We start from the raw sequence: 10,739 nt of genomic DNA, 5'->3' as shown, positions 1-10,739 counted from the left end.
TGGGTGGCTCAGTTGGTTAAGTGACTGCCTTCGGCTCAGGTCATGATCCTGGAGTCCCTGGATCGAGTCCCGCATCGGGCTCCCTGCTCGGCAAGGAGCTTGCTTCTCTCTCTGACCCTCCCCCCTCTCATGTGCTCTCTCTCTCTCATTCTCTGTCTCAAATAAATAAATAAAATCTTTAAAAAAAAAAAAAAAAAAAATAAGCCATCTTACTTCCTCTATTCTGCCCATTCTCTTCCTGAGGTATTTTAATGAGAATCCCAGATGTCACATCATTTCACCCACAAATTCTCTCACAAATAAGGACTTTTTCTAAATACAACTATAAAATCAACATCTCACCTAACAAAATTAAAAGTATTCCTCCTCCAAATATCATCTAAAAGCTAATCAGTGTTTAAATTTGCCCAATTTTCAACTATAAACAACCCCTGCACTTACCCCCCCACCCCGACCCGCCAAAAAAAATTGCAGGGAGAATGGGAACAGCATACCAATAGGAAGTTATTTTCATTGCTTTTCAGTTATTGTAACGAGTCGCTCAGTGTTAGGATTGTGGCAGTATTGAGAATACTCTGTGTATAATGTGGCAGAAAGCTGACGAGTTACTGTGGTACATTCGAATTCTATCATCTCCTGCTGTGTTGGAAGAACCACAATTCTCCACGTGAAATAAAGGCAATACACAGAAGGTTAAGTAAGAACCTTATCACCTGATTTTGAATTGGAAGTATCAGTATGAACTCATGAAATATTTTATATGTAGTTGTCCTCTGTCCCCTGAAAGGCCTAGAGATAATGACCTACCCAGCAGCAGTAAGTATGACTGGTGCTCAGAAAGTGGCGGTAAAACACTACTTCCCACTAAAAGGAAAAGAACAAGCTGAATTGAACTATGAGGTTGCAATCACCAAATCCAGCCAGTAGGAAGTTAGAGGTCAAATGGATGGGTTCTTCAACGGATAAACTATAAGGAAGGGAAAGGGTTTCAGGGGGAACCTGAGGTTTAAGAGACTTAGACATAAAAAGATGTGCAAGACTAAAGTACAGTGGCTAGGTATGCACACACGGGTGATAAAACCATAAAGAAAGGCAACAGAGCAATTACTCCGGAAGTCAAGAAAGCAGCGACTGACCTCTGGAGGGGGAGAGGGGCTGTGTCTGGCATGGGACACACCAGGGGCTCGAGGGAGACTGCTAATATTCTGTCTCCTCATCCGTGTGGTGGTCAAAAAAATATTCACCTTATAATAATTAACTAAGTTATGTATGCTTTGTACGGATATCTGCATCTGTGTCTTATTTTACAATAAAAAAAAGAGACAAAAACAGAATGTGTGCTGTTAAAAAAAAAGGTGCAGACTAACAGACATACACACACACACACACACACACGCACACACACACTGAGGAAGTAACAGCACTGCGTATCATGTATACGCAAAAATCTGCCCAGATTTGTGCCACAAATAAGTTTTTGTAATAAACTTCTAAAATATCAACTATTTTTTTAAAGATTTTCATTATTTATTTGTCAGAGAGAGAGTGCAAGTAGGGGGAGCAGCAGAGGGAGAGGGAGAAGCAGGCTTCCTGCTGAGCAAAGAGCCCAATTCAGGGCTCGATCCCAGGACCCTGGGATCATGACCTGAGCTGAAGGCAGACGTTTAACCAACTGAGCCACCCAGGCGTCCCATGAAATATCAACTATTTTTTATCTTCAAATAGGAAAACTGTTTTTTCAACTTCCAAGTTTATTCATTTTTAATAGAGAAATAGGCATCGGTTATCCAGTCATAATCAGAAATAAATTATTAAATAAAATTAACATAATAGCTTATAAGTTGGTCTTTCCCCTCTCTTCCTTCAGTCATATAAGTTTCATGGGTCAAGGATACAGAAAGATTGTAGAGTCCAGATCAATGTTTCCCAAACACTGTGCAACATTATCATCCAACAAGAAAAATTAACATCATAAAGAGGTGAGCCCTCGCAAAGTATCTATACATATATCACAACCCCAATCATAATATGAGCAAGTTTTCTTCTTAGAGAGGAGGGAGTAGTGAAGATATGATTATTTTAAAGTTCATATATTTTTTAAAAACCTCACACATGAAAATAGACGTGAATATTCTATAAAATGGAACTTTAAAATTCTGTCAAAGGAAACATAATACAAAAATTTTGTAAAATGGAACTACCCCCATCACAAGGGGTAGTACCACACACATAAGCTCCAAGAGTTAAAAAACTGATCCTGGTACATGTATGGGCAGAGAGATGAATGAAACCAAATGGATATCCCCGAAATAGACCAAAGTGTATACAGGAATGTATAATACAAAAGAAATCAAAGGAGAAAAGCTGGGAGTATTCAGTAAAATTGGAACGACTAGCCAATGGGACAAAGACCATTAATTTTCCACTAAAATTCCTTCTTGGCTGCTTCTTGGGTGTATGTTGACCTGCAGAAATTGCATTCCCCACTCTCCCTTGTAGCTAGATAAGCCCCAAGACTAAGTTCTCACCAATGGAAGTAGAAGTGATCACTTGCCTTGGACTTTCTCCTTTGTCCTTTGCACAGAGGGAGCCCAGATACGCGGAAGCCATCTATGGCCATGAAGATAACTACAGTGACAACTGAACAGAAGGAACAAGAGTCTCAACGACTAGTGGACATCGGAGGTTCTGCTGACCTGGTTTGCTCACACGGGGACTGTTAGGTGAGGAAAAAATCAACTTCTATGTTCTTTGAACCATAGCATATCCCTTGGTTACAGCAACTCAGCCTTATTCTAATTAATAGAGCATCTAGAGAAAAATTAAGTTGGATTCATACCTAACATTCCAGATGGATCAAAGATTTAAACCTGAAAACTGAACCACACGACATCCAAGGAACCATGAGATAGGTTTTTAGCCACAGAAAGTTAGCTCTACAAATCCTTGTGAACATCTGTTATTGACTGTCTCTTCCCCTACAATGTAAGCTCCATGGAACAAGAATTGGGATCGGTTTTCTCCACTATTATATACACTGCTGCCTAGAACAAGTGCCTAATGCCTAAGAGGTATTCCATAAGTAGCTGTTGAACGAATAAAGTGGTAAATTTAAGTATACTGATTTTTAAATAATCTGCACAGCAAAATAATTTTTATTTTTGTACAAATGACAACATATAAATATCACTTATCACACTTAATTTTGTTAATGCACAGGAGGTCCTTTGAACTGATAACAGAAAGATCAATAACCCAATGGGAAAACGGACGAAGGACACAAACATAGGGGGAACACAACGGGAAATACAAATGGTCTTTAAAATTATGAAAAGATGGTCAAGGTCAATGAAAATACAAATGCAAATTAAAGCTACATTAAACTATCATTTTTCACCTATCCATTTGGCAAAGAAAAACACCTCTGACAATCGTACTGTGATCAGCAAGGGTATGAGGAAGAGTGTTCTCATCCAGTGCTGTTGAAATCTAAAACTTTGGGGCGCCTGGGTGGCTCAGTCGGTTAAGCATCTGCCTTCAGCTCAGGTCATGATCTCAGGGTCCTGGGATCGAGCCCCACATCAGGCTCCCTGCTCAGCAGGGAGGTTGCTTCTCCCTCTCCCCTCTGCTGGTGCTCTCTGTCTTGCTATCTCTCTCTCCTTCTCTCAAACAGATAAATAAAATCTTAAAAAAAAAAAAAAAAAATCTAAAACTTCGCAAGCCCAATGAGCAGAGTAACCTGGCAATAAATTTCTACCGTATTTAAAATGTGTGTGTACCCTCTGACACAGCAATTCTACTACGAGAAATGGATCCTACAGAAATGCTCATGAACATGTTTGAAATGCTATCTGTACAAGGTTATAGTCCCTAGAGCCCTGTTCATAATAATAAACAATAGACTAGAAGTCATCTAGGTAGCCATCAACATAGCACTGGTTAAATAAATTATAGCACATGTCCACAGTGGAATACTAGGCATCCATTAAAAAAGAATGCAGTATTAATAAGGAAGATCTTCCAAGAAATATTATCGCAATGAAAAAAGGCACAAAACAGTGTATACTGTTACCATCGGGATTTAAAAAAAAAACAACACACACACACGGGCGCCTGGGTGGCTCAGCTGGTTAAGCGTCTGCTTTCAGTTCAGGTCATGATCCCAGGGTCCTGAGATCGAGCTCCTCTTCAGGCTCGCTGCTCAGAGGGGAGTCTGCTTCTCCCTCTCCCTCTACCCCTCCCCCTGTTTGTATTCTCTCACACTCTCTCTCTCTGTCAAATAAATAAATAAAATCTTTAAACACATACACACACAAGAAACTGCAATAATCTATAGGTTATGTGCTGGTATATTATATATGCCTTGAAATCTCTGAAAGAATACACAAAAAATTGGTTAACAATGGCTGCCTCTAGCAAGAACACTGGGCACCTGGGAAATGGGGAGGAGTGAAACTTATTTTTTCACTCTCTTGTGCCTTTTTAATCTTACAAACAGTGATTATATCACCTTCCTAAAAATAAATATTTTATAAAGAAACAACAATACAAATATTCAACCCCAATCCCCAGTTATCTGAAAACTTCTCTGGTGATTCTCACTGTCAAACACACTAGGGAACTACTGCGCGGAACAACTTTAACCCTGTTTCATAATTAAGAATCACAGGGTTAGCAATTAACAAACACCACCATCTCTTCCTTCCTCCATCAAATAAATACATATGCGAAATAAAGTCAGCCTCTTAATTCCATCCCAGTTATTCATTACTTCCTCTTAAAACTAATTCAACCCCATACCACCTTAAATGGGCATGAAAATCGCTCAACATGCTCCAAGGACGGTAGCCAGAACCAACAACTATACTAATATATTAACACAGCCTAGTGCCAAAGAAGTTCCTTCCAGGCACCCAGAAGATGAAAATTTGACGTAACTGACACCTCGGCAACAGCACAAAGCTGTGCATCATCTGCCTTGGAAAATAAAAACTCACATCATTAAGACTAAAAAGTCCAATGTCAACAGCCGTGGCTTTTGTTTTCTCCCTCATGTGAAAGGTCTCCCCCCGCATCCCCCTTTAAATTATAGGCTAACCCCTCACTTGAGGACTGGTCATTATGTTACAGCCTTATAAGGAACACTAAGCAGTCATTATTTAGACTGAGATTCTGCTTAAAAGGGAAAATGTCCACAACTTAACAAGTGCAAGGAAAAAGCAAGTTGTAAAACAAAATGTGTAGTCATGTTCATCAATTTTTAAACATAATTAATATGCAGATTTTATTTGTAATACGGTAAGATTTGTGTATGGAAAAGTATGTGTTCCAAATTACTAGCTTTGGGTAAAAGAGGAAAGGCAGGGAGGAAATTTTACCTGTTTATAGGTCTGTATTTTATACTGTTTTGTACTATTTTGAAATTAAATAATCAAGGGGCGCCTGGGTGGTTCATTCGGTTAAGCAGTGGACTTTGACTCAGTTCATGATCTCGGGGTCCTGGGATTGAGCCACATGGGGCTCCCTGCTCAGTAGGGAGCCTGCTTCTCCCTCTCCCCCTCCCCTGCTCCTGCGCACACACACTCTCTCTCTCTCTCTCTCTCAAATAAATAAAATCTTTGAAGGAAGAAAGAAGAAAAGTGGCCCTATAAGGGGAAAAGAATGGCAGAAGTATTTTATATTTAGGAAAATATTGACAGTATTTGAATAAACTGGCCAACGGTAAAGAATAACTAAGCAGTTCCACCCCAAAAAAAAGAGAGAGAGAGAAGCCCACCTTCACGGCAATGCAAGAACTAAGAACAATTAGGGGGACGCCTGGGTGGCTCAGTCGTTGGGCGTCTGCCTTCGGCTCAGGTCATGATCCCAGGATCCTGGGATTGAGTTCCACACCGGGCTCCCTGCTCGGCGGGGAGCCTGCTTCTCCCTCTCCCTCTGCCTTTCCCCCTGCTTGTGCTCTCTCGCTCTCTCTCTCTCTCTCTCTCTCGCTGTCAAAAAATAAACAAATAAATAAAATCTTAAAAAAAAAAAAAAGAACGAAGAACAATTAGGCTAGAGTCCTACCCTTTTTATACCGGATTCATATAAATCAACAAAATAAAAACTGTGGCTAAGAATTTACCGTGTAGATTCGATCTCTGCCAAAGAGCATTAAAAGAGGTGATTTGTTGAAATGGCTCGAGGGCTGGCTCTGGCAACGCTGCTCGCAGAGCTCCTGGGTAAGCTGACTCAGCTACCTTAAAGCCGGCACCCCGTCATGTCTTCCCACAGTCCCTCAGGCAGTGTGCTCTGGTTCACAGCTCTGCTCCCTCGTTCACTGTTCACTGGAGACTAAGGCAGCGGGAGGAGCTCCGGGAGTCATGAGAAGTTCTCCAGCAGTTCTGCTCCGGCAATGTGACACCCGCAAGCTGCTCAGGGCTGCAGAGGGGAAGAAGAAGGAAAACCAGCTAAGCAGAAGAAAATTCTGCAGTTGTGACTGTGCTGGCTAAAGGAAGTGCACACTTGACAAGCCTTTCCATGGGGACCACGAAACTTAAGGCCAATTTACAAGTGAGGCAATTATGGAAGGGGTTGAAAAACAATGAAGCGCGGTATGTTGAGGTCACAGATCCACGCTGGTCTTTAAATATTTTTCTAAGTGACACAAAACTCAGTAAGATCTGCAGTTGGTAAATTTCAAAATCAAGTTCCTTTAAAGCTATATACCATGGACTCCAGCCAATTACAAAAACAAACCAAAAACAATGGCTTTGCATATATTTATTACATATACTTGTTTAAAAACAAAAAACATTCAAACGGTATACAAGTATAGAATGAAAGTCTCTCTCCAGACCCCCTGCTCCTCCTAGAGACACCCCACTGCACCAGAGGAACCAGTTTCTTATGTGTCCCACCCAGAAATGATCTGGTTTAGGTCCACTTTCAACTACCATTCTCAGTTGTAGATAGTACTAGTTCAAAGGCTCATAAAACAATGGTAGGGAAGGAGCACCAAGCGGAAGGGAAGGGGCTCTAGATAACTAACAAAAAAACAAAAAGCCACCCAAGCTCCCCTTTCCTTTAGGAAGACTTTAAAAACATCAACATTTGCCAAAGGAAGAGGAAATTTTTATTAGAACCAAACTTTTCCATTCAAATGAAGTCACACAAAACACTGAAGAATTTAGTCCTTTCAAAAAACAGCACCTTTTTTTTTTAACCTTGAGGTACATTTTGCCAAGAAAATGTTCATGTAAATAAATTTAAACAGAAAACAAACCCAAAATACTACATTCCTAAATAATTATTTGGAAGGAAAATCACAACCCTGAAATTCAAGGGAAATGCATTACAAATATTATCAAACCTTTTCTTGCTTCAGTTTAAATCAAGGCTCTTAATCAATTTGAAAAGACAGTCTAGACATGTAAAACGCACACTAAAAATAGGACAATATCCCCTCCATAGAAAGGTCAACCAGAAATTTCACATTTGTAGCAATCATTTAGTGAAGTTAGAGAATAAAAATCCATTTCTAGAGTGGACATCCTTAAAAATAAACTCATTAACAAAGCAGCATCCACAACCTTGAGTTGCTAAAACCCTGATGTTTCCTGAGAGGTGGGGGCCAGAGAAATTTGGCAGATTGACACTGAAGTTGCTTTCCCCTTTGCTAAATCTATGTTTTAGTTGGGGGCCATTGTGCTAAGCTGCCCTGCCGAGGGCTTACCAAGTTATAGGTACTCTCTCGGAGGGAGCTTTAGATAGCAAGAAAATAAGGAACACTGGTGCATATTTCTCTGATTCTTTCAAAAAAAGAATCATCAGAAAAACTGTCAGAGTTTGACTTTTTAATTACAAAGGTGCTTCTATTTCCTTTCCAACTTCCAGCCCTACCTATTACCTTCACTGCATGGAATTCCTTCAAGACCATGCTCTCCCGCCTCTGTTCAGCCTTCTTTAGTGATTCTTGTATTTTCCAGATCTTTCCATTCTGACTCCTCTGGCATTTATATTCTATATGACTCAACCTGGCACTTAATCCTCTGCCTTGAACTAGGTTTGTCTCAAAACCAATTTAAAACTAGGAAAGAATCACATATTATCCTTCTACTATATCATTTCTTCCCAGTACCTAACATGAGCTGGTGCTCAAGAGTTACTGGATAAAACTCAAGTCTTCAAATTAAACATAATTTAATATTTGTTTTAGAGTTCATCAGGTTCTCTTATAACCCATGGATTGAAGTCAAAGCTGTGGTGTACTACAAGGAAGAACAGGTTGGTTAAAAAGGATCCAAAGTATCTGTAGCAAATTCCAGATACTTAACTCTTAAATGTTCTACACAGGACCCATCTCCACACAAATACACTTCAAGCCAATAAGCAAGCTTGGCAGATCCTGAAAGGCAGTGGAAAGCAGTTATGTTCAAAACCCCAAGAATGGCTAAAAAAACAAAAACAAATAAAACAAAAGAGATGTGCACCAATTAAAATCAGTGCTATAAAATAACTATCGATGTAGCAAACTCCAGCAACTTGTCACAAAACTTTCATTGAGCTGAGTTTTTTTCTAAAACCGTAGCCAACTCCTTTGTTTGGCTTACTGGGGTTTAATTATTGGCAGCTAATCGTGCTGTACGAAAATCTGACCCTTTATAAAGGTTAGAGGCACATTCCTCTCCAGTGGTGGAGAGTAAGGGTAAGGAAGGGGGGAAAAGAGAAAAAAAGAAAAGTTCTTACTCCAAGTGTGGATTTAACATAGCAGTATATTTTTCTTTAATCCAATTTAAAAGAACATACAATAGTTTCTTAAAAGTTATTGTATTATGATGGGACCTGAGGAATAGGCAAGCATAAAAGGTACTTAAAATCAAACAAGTTCTTGGCAGTCAACAAAGCAGCTAAGCAACAGGAAGAAAAAAAAATTCAGGGCAGGTTTTCTCAACTATTTAATTATAACTGCATCCGTGGCCTCTAGAAATTGTAGCTTCCAAATAATGCAGATTTCAAGACAGTACCCCTCAAATGGGGATGGATGTTAATTACACTTACTGTAGCAATCATTTTACAATATACACAGATACTGAATTGTGTTATATACCTGAAACTAAAATATTGTTATAAGCCAATTATACTTCAATAAAAAAATTAAAAAAAAAAAAAACACATCATCCCATACCTTCCCTGTTTATCCACCCAGCCACATAACCCAAATAAGCCATGGTGGATCTTGCTGTCAAATTACTCTTAACTGCAATTACTTTAAGAAGCAGCATATGGTTGCAAGAACATGGACTTAGGAAAGAGCCAAACCCGGTTTTCCAACCTACTTAATGTGATCTTCCCCAAATCACTAAACCTCTGTGAATTTGTTTCCTTTCCCATGAAACAAGGTAAATGCCTTCCATCTTTGACATTTACTAATAACGCCAGCTATCATTTAGTGAGCTCTTAGTTCCAGAACTGTGCTAACCACACACTTGCATCATATGATTTAATCCTAACAGCACAAAAATTGAGACGAAGGTATTATTATTCCCATTTGGAAGATAAGAAAACAATGTTAGAGAGGTTAAGTAAAACTGCCCAAGATCACACTTTTTTAAAAAAGATTTTTTTAATTAATTAATTTATTTATTTATGAGAGAGAGAGAGCGCACAAGCAGGGGGAGGGAAAGGGAGAAGCAGACTCCCTGCCGAGCAGGGAGCCCGATGTGATGCTGAGGCTCGATCCCAGGACCCTGAGATCATGACCTGAGCTGAAGGCAGACGCTTAACAGACTGAGCCACCCAGGCACCCCATCACATTTTTTTAGTAAGTGGAAAACCCAAGAATCAATTCAAGTTTTGCTGACTCCAAAATCTATGTTCTTAATTGCCAATAAGCGAAATTACATCTTGACAGTTTGTAAGAACTGCGCTCAATGCTCATAGTAAATACTCTTAGTCCCCTTTCCTGTTTTCTACTCCTTAGAATAATAGAAGCATGAAAGCACAGTGGTAGGAAAAGCATAAAGCACACCAATCCCAAACAATAACACAAATCATCTACAAATCACACTACAAATGTCCTCTTGTTCTGGCTCTAAAATAATATCGCTACGACCAAGCATATGAATGTCAAGTATCCTTGAAGAATTACCTATTCCAGACACTTGAATACGTGGGAAAGACAGGTATGATCGCTTAGTAATTCTGGAGAAAGGCAATGGGGATATCAGCTGGTTCCCAAGATATCCAGTCTCCCAGTGGAACAAACTAGGCCACATGCCTGAGACAACTGATAAACTCGGGGGACACCATGAAACAGAAAGAACAGGGAAAGCCATACAAAGCTGAGAAAAAGATAAATGGTGACTGAATCCGGAAGTAGGGAGGAGCATGGAGATACAGCAGATCCCCTTCTCCGGGGGTTTCCAAATTCTCAAAAGATTTTCATCTTTGGGAATTAGGAATGAGAAATGTGAATTTCCAGGAATTTCTCCAGAATTATTCTCCCAATTATAGTTCTTCTTAAAATACTTCCAAATATTCTTCAGTCACTATTACGGATATCTTCTTTAAAAATGTCACATAAGTAAGAAATAATGTTATTTACAAAGAACTGTAGCCTATAACAAATATTCAGATGCTAGAAAATGCCAGTGAACATTATTGGGTAGTATTCCAAGAGCTGGCCAAATCCAGCCCGCAGTCTGTTTTGGTAAATAAATGTTTTATTGGAACACAGCCCCACTTGTTCATTTGACGTATAG

General features: G+C 39.5%; 1 protein-coding gene across 5 annotated transcripts in view; it reads right to left on the bottom strand.

Annotated features, from left to right (window-relative positions):
* The window catches only part of ACVR1 (activin A receptor type 1), a 125,243-nt gene that overhangs the window by 68,201 nt on the left and 46,303 nt on the right, over positions 1-10,739 (bottom strand). For 2 of the 5 annotated variants that reach the window (XM_081814379.1, XM_081814383.1), the window contains exon 2: positions 6,122-6,417. The exons of 1 other annotated variant lie outside the window; for it this stretch is intronic. The gene's annotated coding sequence lies outside the window, so the exon portion shown is untranslated. Of the gene's footprint in view, positions 1-5,776; positions 5,929-6,121; positions 6,418-10,739 lie in introns of those variants that run through there. 2 more of the 5 variants (XM_081814381.1, XM_081814380.1) reach the window with 2 other exon arrangements.

This window comes from Leptonychotes weddellii, chromosome 3 (assembly GCF_054177405.1).
Source record: "Leptonychotes weddellii isolate Sample4059 chromosome 3, ASM5417740v2, whole genome shotgun sequence".
Classification (NCBI taxonomy): Eukaryota; Metazoa; Chordata; class Mammalia; order Carnivora; family Phocidae; genus Leptonychotes; species Leptonychotes weddellii.
The sequence above is the reverse complement of the archived record's forward strand: the minus strand, read 5'-3'. Positions and strand labels throughout refer to the sequence as shown.